Here is a 13,211-nt window from a genome sequence, read left to right as displayed (position 1 = left end):
TGTCAGGAAGTGGGTCTATTGTAGTATAGCCCTTAGGCAGGGCAGGCAAAAATTGGGAGGCTCCACATTGTCCCTGGATAGAGACGTGCATGATGGCCTGTAAACCTGAAGTGTCCATTGTCAGGAAGTGGGTCTATTGTAGTATAGCCCTTAAACAGGGCAGCCAAAAATTGGGAGGCTCCACGTTGTCCCTGGATAGAGACGTGCATGAGGGCCTGTACACCTGAAGTGCCCATTGTAAGGAAGTGGGTCTATTGTAGTATAGCCCTTTGGCAGGGCAGCCAAAAATTGGGAGGCTCCACGTTGTCCCTGGATAGAGACGTGCATGAGGGACTGTAAACCGGAAGTATCCATTGTCAGGAAGTGGGTGTATTGTAGTATAGCCCTTTGGCAGGGCAGCCAAAAATTGGGAGGCTCCACGTTGTCCCTGGATAGAGACGTGCATGAGGGCCTGTAAACCTGAAGTGTCCATTGTCAGGAAGTGGGTGTATTGTAGTATAGCCCTTTGGCAGGGCAGCCAAAAATTGGGAGGCTCCACGTTGTCCCTGGATAGAGAGACCTGTTAGGTTCTTAGTGCCTCCGTGCTTGCATTTAAAAACCGCACGTGTGTGCCTGTTGGTGGCAGCGTTAAGGTGCACTTGTGTGCGTTTTGCAAAAACTTGGATATAACGCACAAGTCTAGTGAATACACATCAGCACAGCATTGCAAAATGCGCAAGGGCGTTGGCAACGAACAAGGAAGTGGACGTGATGGTGGTGCAGGCAGAGACCGAGGTCGTGTGCAAGCTCTAATTTCGCCACAACAAAGGGCCACATCTACTCGCTCGCACGTCCTGTCCCAATTTCTTGGGGACCTCAGCAGTACACCGCTCTTGAACCAAGACCAGTGTCAACAGGTTGTTAGTTGGATAGCGGATAATTCTTCCAGTCAGATTGGCACCACCACAAACACTCTGTCTTCCACACGGTCAAGTGTCAGTAGCCGTGATACTGCACCGCACATTTCAGAACCTGATCCTCCTTCCTACCACCAGGCCGAGTACACGTCCATGGACATTACTGATCCCACACTTGGACACTCGGAAGAGCTGTTCACGTTTCCATTCACACATTCTGGCCTCTCGCCAGCTCCTGTTGAAGTGGGCCATGACGAGATTGTATGTACAGATGCCCAAATATTTGAGAAGCCACATTCTCACGAAGTTGGCAACGTGTCTCAACAAGGGGTGGACGATGATGAGACACAATTGTCAGGAAGTCAGGAGGAGGAGCAGGGTGCGGAAGAGGAAGACGACGTGGTGGATGATCCAGTAACTGACCCAACCTGGCAGGAGGATATGCAGAGCGAGGACAGCAGTGCACAGGGGGAGGAAGGCGTAGCATCCCAACAGGCAGTAAGAAGCAGGGTGGTGGCCCCAGGCAGACGTCAGGCAACCGTTCCCCGGAACAACAACACGACACAAGGTGCCTGTACAAATGTTAGGTCTTCCCGAGTCTGGCAGTTTTTTAAGTTGGCTCCAGATGATTCTAAAAAGGCCATTTGCAACACCTGCCATGCCAACATCAGCAGGGGTACCAAAACTAGCAGCCTGACCACCACCAGCATGATTAGGCACATGTCAGCCAAGCACCCGACTTTGTGAGATGTACAACAGAGTCGAGGAGCAGTGCTTGCTGATGTCACTGCTACGTCTTCGCTTGTTGTGCATGCGAGCCAATCCCCTGTCCATGCTGCCCGCGAACAAGCCTCCTCCGGCCCTGCACCTGCAGTTGCCCACGCAGAAATAACACCATCATCAAGCACGTCCTTGTCCCAGCGCAGCGTTCAGTTATCCATTCAGCAAACCTTTGAACGCAGGCGCAAATACACTGCCAACGCCCCACATGCCACACTTCTAAATGCTAACATTTCGCGACTGCTTGCGCTGGAAATGTTGCCTTTTAGGCTGGTGGAGACAGAAGCATTCCGCGACCTGATGGTGGCAGCTGTCCCACGTTACTCGATCCCCAGCCGCCACTATTTCTCCCGGTGTGCCGTCCCCGCATTGCATAACCACGTGTCACAAAACATCACACGTGCCCTGAACAACGCTGTTTCAGCCAAAGTCCACCTAACCACAGATACGTGGACAAGTGCTTGTGGGCAAGGCCGCTACATCTCGTTGACGGCACACTGGGTTAATATTGTGGAAGCTGGGACCCAGTCTGAGCGATGGCCGGATCCCGGGGACTCGAGCGACGCTCCTCGCCCGTGAGTGAAAAGGGGTGATTTGGGTTTTGGGGATATTGTCCGTGACGCCACCCACGGTTGTGGTGATTGTGTGGACACCACCGCTGCTTTGGACGGGGATCCCGGGAGCCTGTGACAGGGAGCAGCTTTGTTGTTATTTCTCCCCTCCGTGGGTAGGGGGGTTGGTTGTCCCGGGGCCCGGTGATGGGGTAGAGATGGATGACAGGCGGGTTGCGGGGCCTGATGAGGTGCAGGGTCGCAGGGGCAGCGCTGTGCCGCACAGCACGGAGGTACTCACTCAGCCCAATGATGATGACACAGTTCACGGTAAAACAAGTGGCTGGATGGACGGGTCCCTCGGACAGCTGCGGTTGTTCCTCCCTGCAGGTTAGTGATGACTGTCTCTCCCTGCACCTAAGTTCAGTGTTGGTAGTGATGGTTTCCCACCAGTAACCCGCTCCCTGACCTGGATATGGGCCGGAGGAGCCCCTTTTGCCCACAGGCGCTGGCCCTGGGAGACGGTTGCCCTTGGCGGTGGCGGTGTCTCCCCTTCACGGTTGGACGGTTGCCTTCTATCGGGACTTGGCTGTTTGGAAACCCGGAGGTCCCCTTCACTAACGGATTTGGCAAATTCACGGCGCACCAAGCCTTGCCGGGATCCGAAAGGCCCCTGCCAATGGTGCTGGCTTCTCTTTGTATACCGGTCCGGTACGGCCGGGTCACCACCCGTCCACGGTCCTTACGGCAGACTCCAATCGGCCTCCACTGCAGACGGTCACCACATCCTGCCAACCTTGCTGTCCTGTCCGGGCCACACACCCAGACCAACTTCAGGCTCTTTGCTGTCACTTTTCTCCTCTCTACTACTTTCCTCCTTCCACTTCCTTAGCTTAACTTTCACTGCCTGTGTTTTCCCTCCTCCAGGACTGTGAACTCCTTGGTGGGTGGAGACCAACCGCCTGGCTCCACCCCCTGGTGTGGACAACAGCCCCTGGGGAAGGCAACAAGGATTTTGTGTTTTGACTATGATGTGCCTGCAGGGAGTGTGGGGTGTGTAAGTGTTGTGCTCTGTGGCCCCTGGCTTGTCCAGGGCGACACAGAAGCACTGCAGCACTGCCTCGGCGAAGCGGCAACAGGCTGTGCTGAAGCTAATCTGCATAGGTGACAAACCCCACAATGCAGAAGAGGTGTGGACAGCTCTGAAACAGCATGCAGATCACTGGCTCACACCTCTGAACCTAAAGCCAGGAAAGGTTTTGTGTGACAATGGCCGGAACCTGGTGGCAGCTTTGAGGCGAGGCCAGCTGACACATGGTCCATGCGTGGCCCATGTGCTCAACCTCATGGTTCAGCGGTTTCTAAAGTCATACCCAGAGCTGTCTGATCTGCTGGTAAAAGTTTGCCGCCTGTCTGCACATTTTCGAAAGTCACCTACTGCTTCAGCCGGCCTTGCCGGCTTTCAGCGCCATTTGCATCTTCCGGCTCACAGACTGGTGTGTGATGTCCCCACGCGTTGGAATTCAACTCTGCACATGTTGGTCAGGATATGTGAGCAGAAGAGGGCAGTTTTTGAGTACCTGCATCACCTAAGCCGTAGGGAAATGGGTCAAACTCCACACATAACACCTGAGGAGTGGAGATGGATGTCCGACCTATGTACCATCCGCAAAAACTTTGAGGACTCCACCAAGATGGTGAGCGGCGATGACGACATTATTAGCATCACCATACCGCTTCTCTGCCTTCTAAAATGGTCTCTGCTCAAAAAACAACCATGATGCATTGCAGGCGGAGCGCGATGAGTTTGAGCAAGAAACAGTAGTGGGTGTGGGTGATAACACACAGCTGAGCCTCGTCTCATCACAACGTGCAGTGGAGGACTATGACGAGGAGGAGGATGAAGACAAGGAGCAACTCTCCGGCCAAATAGAGGATATGACATGCAGTCATATCCTCGGTTCAGCGTGGCTGGCCAGAGGACAGGGTAGATGATGAGGAGGAGGAGGAGGAGGAGGAGGAGGACAGCATGTTCAGTCATCGTGTTGGTCAGGATACTGAAGTGATGGCTGTTAAGAGTCTGGCACACATGGCTGACTTTATGGTAAGCTGCCTGTCTCGTGACCCTCGCGTTAAGAACATCTTGGCCGACAATCATTACTGGTTGGTAACACTGTTAGACCCACGCTAAAAGGAGAACTTTATGTCTCTTATTCCCGAGGCGGAGAGGTCAGGCAAAATGCAGCAGTTCCAGAAGGCCATAGTCACGGAAGTAGGCAAAGCATTCCCCTCACAAAACGCTAGCGGCATAGGTCAGGAATCAGTGGACAACCAAGGCGTACAGCCGAGAGGGGCACAAGTCCAATCCGCCAGAGGTAGGGGAACAGTCTTCAAGATGTGGGACAGTTTTCTCAGCCCCTCACATACCACAGCCCCTGAGGTGCGGGGTAGTGCCAAAAGAAATCCTAAGTTTGCCCAGATTCTGAAGGAGTACCTTGCAGATCAAACAACTGTACTCCGACATTCCTCTGTGCCTTACAATTAATGGGTATCCAAGCTGGACACGTGGCATGAATTGGCTCTCTACGCCTTTGAAGTCCTGGCCTGCCCTGCCGCTAGCGTTTTGTCACAGCGTGTTTTTAGTGCCGCAGGTGGAATCATTACAGATAAACGCACCCGCCTGCCAACTGAAAATGCTGACAGGCTGACTCTGATCAAGATGAACAAGGGTTGGATTGGGCCAGACTTCACCACACCACCAGCAAATGACAGCGGAATTTAAAGTTTGTAACGGGAATTTGCCATGTACCTCCACTCACCCATGGTAACACACTTCTGGACTTTGGCTAATCGCTGGACTGCTCCTCCTTCTCCTCATGCGCCATCATGATGACCGTTACAATAGTTAGGCCGTTGTTTCAGGTATACCCCCAGTGGTAAATTTTTTCGCCCATTCTTTCAGAATGGGCATTACAACGACAGGAGATCCGCTCCTTTGCAATGGGAACAATGTTTTGAGGCCCTCATGCACATCTCTATCCAGGGACAATGTGGAGCCTCCAAATTTTTGGCTGACCTGCCTAAGGGCTATACTACAATAGACCCACTTCCTTACAATGGGCACTTCAGGTTTACAGGCCATCATGCATGTCTCTATCCAGGGACAATATGGAGCCTGACGCTGCCACCGACTGCCACACACGTGCGGTTTTTAAATGCAAGCATGGACGCAATAAGAACCTAACAGGTTTTTAGGAGCGACAATTACTGAGAAGTCTGACACTATCAGACACTGCTGACTGACGTGTATTATACACTAGACTTGTGCATTATATAATAGTTTGTGCAAAACGTGCACCTGTACGCTGCCACCGACAGGCACACACGTGCGGTTTTTAAATGCAAGCACGGACGCACTAAGAACCTAACAGGTTTTTAGCAGCGACAATTACTGAGAAGTCTGACACTATCTGGACTATTTTAGACTGTGTACACCAGCCCCAGATATGATGAAGGCTGGTATACGGTCACCACTAGGAATGGCTATATACCCTGCCTGCCTGCCTGCCTGCCTGTATACTGCTACAATAGTCCTGACAAGGACTCTTCTGGTCACTAGCCTGTATTCCGACCTGGCTATACCCTGCCTGTATACAGCAACAATAGTCCTGAGAAGGACTCTGCTACTGTACTCCGACCTGGCTATACCCTGCCTGCCTGTATACAACTATAATAGTCCTGAGGAGGACTTCTGGTCACACTGTTTGCAGCCCTGCTCCGGAACTAACTATAAAGGGCCACAAACCTTTCCCTGAAGCAGCAACACTCTCCCTGCACTCACTGTCTGGATGGCTGTGTGCAGAGCACAGCGCGCCCGCCGGTATAAAGGCTCGGTCACGCTGTGCAGGCCGGCCAATCACTGCAATTCCACAACTAACAGGGCTGTGGCATTGCAGTGGTCTGCCAGCCAATCCCTGCATGAGGGCTGGCTCTCAAAAGAGCGCCAACATGCAGGGATGAAGACCACGAGTACAGCACGAGTATCGCGAGATTACTCGGTCCCCGCCGAGTAGCCCGAGTACAGTGATACTCGTGCGAGTACCGAGTAGTAACAAGCATACTCGCTCATCACTAATTACTACAGCTTATATCAGGAAGGAGTTAAAGAAGTAATAAATGTTACATCATTAGTCCCCCAATCACTTTAGTTTAGCTTATGTGAAAGAAAAAAAATATTTTCCTTGTTAACTATTATTAAATTTGCAGTGAAACTATTTTTTTTTATTAGAAATTGAAAACACAATTATATTCCTCCTTATATACGGGTCCTATAAGTGTTAGATATGTCACATGTTTATCTGCACAGCAGCAAAATCATTTGGATTGGCATTTAGTGCCTAATGATTCATCCTCATTAGTACTTCTTGAGCTTCCCTGCTATTCTACTTGTCCTCATCTGTCCTCCTGCTGAAATACTAAAACTGTTATTAAATGGTATACAATAGTAAAAAGTTCTATATAAAATAGTAAAAGATTTCTTCAGGATAGCTTTCGAGTTTTTGGTCCTTATAGATTGCTTTCATTTTTGCTAACTATTGCTGTTTAAAGGGATTTTACACTTCCGGCCAGTTAGGTAGATTAAGGCCTTAGGGGCACTTTGCACACTACAACATCGCAGGTGCGATGTCGGTGGGGTCAAATCGAAAGTGACGCACATCCGGCATCACAGTCGATATTGTAGTGTGCAAATCCTTTTTTATACGATTAACGAGCGCAAAAGCGTCGTTATCGTATCATCGGTGTAGGGTCCGACATTTCCATAATGCTGGTGCAGCGACAGGTACGATGTAGTTCCTCGTTGCTGCGGCAGCACACATCGCTGTGTGTGAAGCCGCAGGAGTGAGGAACATCTCCTTACCTGCAACCCGGCTGCAATGCGGAAGGACGTAGGTGGGCGGGATGTTTACATCCTTCTCATCTCCGCCCCTCCGCTGCTATTGGCCGCCTGCCCTGTGACGCTGTGACGCCGCATGACCCGCCCCCTTAGGAAGGAGGTGGGTTGCCGGCCAGAGCGACGTCGCACGGCAGGTGAGTGCATGTGAAGCCGGCATAGCGATAATGTTCGCTACGGCAGCTATCACCATGATATCGTAGCTGCAACTGGGGAGGGGACTATCTTGCTCGGCATCGCAGCATCGGCTTGCGATGTTGTAGTGTGCAAAGGGTCCCTTAGGCTAAGTTCACGTGTCCTGTAGTCATCAGTTAGAATTGATTCGTTAAGAAACTGATTTCTGCTGGTTCTGGTTTTTTAACATGGGAGTCTATGGACAACGGATCTATTGACGGATTGCTATTTAGCTATCCTTTGTACTTGCATTTGTAATGGATCCTTTGTTTTCTTAACAGATCTGTTACAAATGGACGATAAATAGCAATCCATTTACAGATCTGTTGTCTATAGACTCCGGCCGATATCCGTTATTTAAAGTGATTCTGTCAGGTGCATTATACACCCAGAACCACGAGCAGTTCTGGGTACATATTGCTAATTCCTGCCTAACTGTCCAAGCCTATAGTAGCATAGATAAAGAGATCTTTAGAAAAAGTATTTCTAAAGATCCCATATGATATGCTAATGAGCACAGGGAATAGTTGCAAGGGCGTTACTGCCCCTGGCTAGTCGGCCCCCTGAGCATGTTAGTACGCCCCTGCGAGCATGCTAACATGCTAATGAATGAGCAGTGTCAGAGGATGCTTGCGCTCACCTCTCTTCTGCCATCGCGTTCAAGTCCTGATTGGCTTAGTGCGCACGATCCCGAACTTTCAGTCATGCGCACTACATAGGTTTGAAGCCAGGACTTGTACACCCAGCGGTCATGCGCACTATGAAGCCAGGTGTACTAAGGGGGCCTACTAGCCAGGAGAAGTAACGCCCTCACGACTAGTCCCTCTTTAACATATTATAAAAGATCTTTAGAAATACTTTTTCTAAAGATCTCTTCATGTATATTACTAGATGCTGGGACAGTTAGGCAGGGATTAGCAATATGCACCCAGAACTACTGGTGGTTCTAGGTTTAACAATGGACACAAAGTTGTGTTTCCACAATTCGTTTGCAAACGGATCTCTAACAGATCCATGATAATGGATGACTACAGGACTGTGAACCCAGCCTTAGGTCCCCTTCACACGTCCATGAAAATGACGCACGTTTTTCATGGACGTTTCAAAGGTGCATATTTGCCCTCCGTGTGCCGTGTTTATGGCACACGTGTGTTATCCGTGAAAACACATGGAGAACGTGAATTTCTCCACTTTCTACTCACCTGTCCGTGGCGTTGCTGTCCGTGGTGCTGATCTACGGTCTCCAGCACTGCCGACTCCCCACTGCTGCTGCTTCCGGCCCGCAGTGGAGTGAATATGCAATGAGCATAATGAACGGGGGTCGGAAGCAAGTGCCAGCAGCGGCAGAGACAGCAGTGCTGGAGAAGGTGAGTAAAAAAATTATTTTTTTTTCACAGACACGTGTGTTTTCTCCGGTGCGAGTCACACAGATCACATCCGTGCGGTTCGTGTAACACCCGTGATGTCGGAGAAAAACAAACATGTCTATGTGTGGAGCACACGGGCACACACGTATGCTCCACACGTACACACGGTTCATGGCAAAACAAGCACATGTGTGCAGACCCATTGGTTTTTATGGGTCTACGTGTGCCTGTGTCTCCAGCACGTGAGTAAATGGACCAAACACGTGCCGGAGACATGGCCATGTGAAAGGGGCCTTATTCAGACATCAATTTTTCACATACAGGTTCTGTGTTTTTCAGTGATAGAAAGCGCACCTACTATAGTCTATAGGGCTGATCACATATCCAAGTATTTTTTTGACAAGTACACACCTTATTATACCTGTCTTTTGACAAAACTTCAGCTACATCTGTTCACTTTATTTCTAACATTACATTTTATTCACTCCATTTTTACCATTTGTCAATCATTTTTTTCCAAGCATAAACATTGGTACATCCATCAGCACCATACTTATTGACTGCATGGTGAAACAATTATCCAAGCACCTAGGATAGCGCGGTAGTCCCTAAATTCTAAATAGCTGAATATTATCTCTTAGATACCCTATAGACCAAGAATGGAGCAGCTGTGCGCATGCGCACCCTCAACTCAATTTATACAGGGGAAAAAGGACCCAAGTTCTCATGATCGGTCAGAGTTCTAATGATGGGACGACAAGCGATCAGCAACTTAACACCTGTGAATAAATTGTAATTGTAACAGAATTGTTTTGGAGGAGGATTCTAGTAACAGATTGGTAATAAAAGCTTCTCTGCTCCAATGCAAAATCTAGATTCTAGGGCTGGGTGCCAAGCTCAAGCTCTTCTGTGCCGCCCCCACGTCAGCAGCCAGGCTGCTCGGATCCAGATCCGCAGTGGCGCGAGGGGTCTCTGGACCCAGGAGTCGTGCGGACACTCAAATAAAAAGGGGCGTAATATTACAGGGGATTATTGTGTCGCGGGCGGAGGAGGGGACGCCGCGCTCTCCCACTGCTCGGGTCCGGCTGCCGCTGCGGTTGCTGCGGCCTGCTGCCGCTGCTCGGTGGCTCGAGCGATGGGCCGGATCCCGGGGACTCGAGCGGCGCTCCTCGCCCGTGAGTGAAAGGGGATTGGTTTTTGGGATAGTTTATTGTCCGTGACGCCACCCACGGTTGTGGTGATTTGTTGACACCACTGCTGCTCTGTATGGGGATCCCGGGAGTGATGGTATGGAGCAGCTAGATGTTAGTCCTCCCCTCCGTGGGTAGGGGGTAGTTGTCCCGGGGCCCAGTGATGCGGTGGGTGATGCAGGGCTTGGTGGGGTGCAGGGACGCGGGGGCAGCGCTGTGCCTCACGGCACTGTGGTACTTACTCAGCCTGAGACGATGACACAGTTCTCGGTAAAACACACAGCTGGAAAGACGGTTCCCACGGACGGCTGCACTTGCTTTTCCCCAGTAGTTGACGGTGACGGTCCCTTCTCCTGCACCTAAGTTGATGTTGGTAACGATGGGTTCCCACCGGTAACTCGCTCCCCGGCTTGGATATGGGCCGGAGGAGCCCTACTTTGCCCGCAGGCGCTGGCCCTGAGAAACTGGTGACCTGGCGGTGGCGGTGTCTCTCTGTAACGGTTGGACTGTTGCCTTCTATCGGGACTTGCTTGTTGGGAGACCCAGAGGTCCCCTTCACTAACGGATTTGGCAAATTCACGGCGACTCCTAGCCTTGCCGGGATCCAAAAGGCCCCTGCCACTGGTGCTGACTGTTCTTCGTATACCGCTCCGGTACCGCCGGGCCACCACCCGTCCGCGGTCCTTTCAGCAACCTCCAAACAGCCGTTCCTGCGGACAGTCACCGCCGTCTGCTGACCTTGCTGTCTCTCAGTCCGGGGCACACACCCGGACCAGCTTCAGGCTGTCTTAACTGTCACTTTCCCTTACTTCAGCTCCTCTCCTTTGCTCCTCCACCACTTTTACTCCTCTCACTTTCACTTCCCTAACTCATCTCTTCACTCCTTCACTTCCCTAACTGTTCTGCCTGGTTCTCCCGCCTCCAGGGCTGTGAACTCCTCGGTGGGCCTGGCCCACCCCCTGGTGTGGACATCAGCCCCTGGAGGAAGGCAACAAGGATTTTAGGTTAGCCTTGGTGTTCCTAACTGGGGTGTAGGGTGTGGTGGTGTTATGACCTGTGACCCCTGGCTTGCCCAGGGCGTCACAATTGTACATACTTCGTGACGCCACGCACGGTGTGTGGTAAGATAGAGTACCACCACTGCTGTTGGGGAGCACCCGGGGGTGATGGGATGGCAGCTGGATGTTAACCCCTCCGTGGGTAGGGATGGATGCCCCGGGGCTCCGTGTCCAGAATACGGGAGGTGACGGCTGTTGGTGGTGACGCACCGGGCTGGACCGGAGGGTGTTGGTGTACTCACGATTGAATAAATGCACATGAGTCTGCTGGTAAACCAAGGTGTCAGTGGCCGGCTGCCGCTTCAGGGTGTATACGGTTCTCACACCCGGCTGGTGTACCAATGTCCCTTCCTCCGGCACTCAGTATTTTCCTTCTATTTTAGACGACCTCGTATGGAACGGGAAAGTCCACTCCCGGTTTGGTTTTAGTTGGGAGACGTGCCTGCGAAAACTGACCCTTGGGATCTCAGTGGGTGTTTACGGATACCCTTTCCCCCGCGGTGGGCTGCCGTTTTGCTCTATCTGGGCTAACACTTTGGAACAATGTCTGGAACCTTGCTCCCGGCCTGGTTATTTAGAGAAGGGGCTTGCAACCGTCTTCTAACTAGGGTCCAGGTACCCCGCCTGTGCACAATTTGTGGACCGGATCTCCGCTGTCAGTACCGGCGGGCTCTAACCCTGTCCCGTCCACTCTGGATTTCCTGCGACCGGACTCCCATCACCTTTGGACACGGTCCACTGCTTGCCACCTAGCCAGTAGACCAGGGCCACTACTCTGGCTACCCTTCACAAGCCTCAGCCTTGACCTTGCGCGGTCACTTGAACTGCTCTTTCCTGAGCTCCAACTTGAACTGGACTTTGACTCAAACTTGAACTGAACTGACTGGTCCCCTCCCCCGAATCCTCAAGACCCCTAGGTGGGCGCTCCCAATCCGCCTGGTCCTTCCCGCTGGTGTGTCCTTCCTACCCTGAGGGGGGTGGCTAGGGTTTTGTGGCTGATGGAACCTGGTGTGGGATGGTGTTGTGTGTGGTGTAGTGTTCTTCTGTGACCACTTGGTGGCGCCAGGGCGTCACACTTCAACTTCTTGACTTACAACCCAGAATATCAGGAATACTTTTTAAAATCACTCCATAATATTGTCCTCAATCTAACCAGTCTGGATTATTCTGATATCTTAGAAGATTTTCGTAGATCTCTTTGCTTCATAATGAAAAATTCTTTATTCTGTACTAAAGTATTTTAAGATAGGAAATAGCAGAAGACGCAGAGCTGTGAATAGCAATCTGGTGGGAAAGACATTGACCTGGTACTTACTGGTATGTGCCATGACTAAGACATTTTCCTATTCAGAGAATCTGTATGACACCCTGGTCATCGGGATGGCGTGCAATTCCCATACATTTACAGGTCACTCTCACTGAACCAAATTTCATCAGGATTTGATGAATAGTGCGAAAGCCCGATGATTCAATCAGCCTATTACTCACCCTTTTGTGAATAAAGCCTTTTATCCCCCTGTCTCAGCCACATACAAAGTAGGTTTTGAGTGCATCTAAACCTAAAATGAAAGATGCATTGTGTAACATCGCAGTTGGGGAAGTTAACAAATATCTCAAGATATTAGTAAAAGCCATAAAAGCTATCAATTTTGCAGTTGAGTAGCATCTAATTTTAAAGGTGCACTAAGTGCAAATCATAGAAAGAGAAGGTAATGGTATTCACACATAATAATGCAAATGCTTCTGGAGGGTCTCAGATCTGAAGATATGTAAGTACAGATCATGGGATCCCATTATGCTTACACTTAGCAATCAATTTATTCAATTTTATGTTCATGGCAGATAAAGTCTATCTGACCTACAGACTGGGAAGAGACAATTAAAATGGTAAAACATGTGAGTATCCCCGCTATCCTAACATCAAACTTTTCCCTGGTCTAGGCACCCTTTGCATTTCCCATTACAAAGATACAGGGATTACAATCTCACTCGGGCCCTGGAGTCTAGGTGGCCCAAAAGGTCTCTTTGGCCCATATGAAAAGACTATTTTATTACTATTAAATACCTGGAATATATGGGGGCCTTGTTGTAGATTTTGCATTGGGACAAACAAGATTCAAGTTATAGCACTGCATACACGGGGTCTTCTGCTTTGGACAAATTCTTCTTGTTAAAGGATTCCTTGATGATGAAAGGATAAAGAGTTTTTTCTCCAGTGATCACTTATGGAGATTTACATGTAAG

The sequence above is a fragment of the Anomaloglossus baeobatrachus genome, chromosome 6 (genome assembly GCF_048569485.1).
Source record: "Anomaloglossus baeobatrachus isolate aAnoBae1 chromosome 6, aAnoBae1.hap1, whole genome shotgun sequence".
Lineage (NCBI taxonomy): Eukaryota > Metazoa > Chordata > Amphibia > Anura > Aromobatidae > Anomaloglossus > Anomaloglossus baeobatrachus.
Note: the sequence above shows the minus strand (reverse complement) of the source record.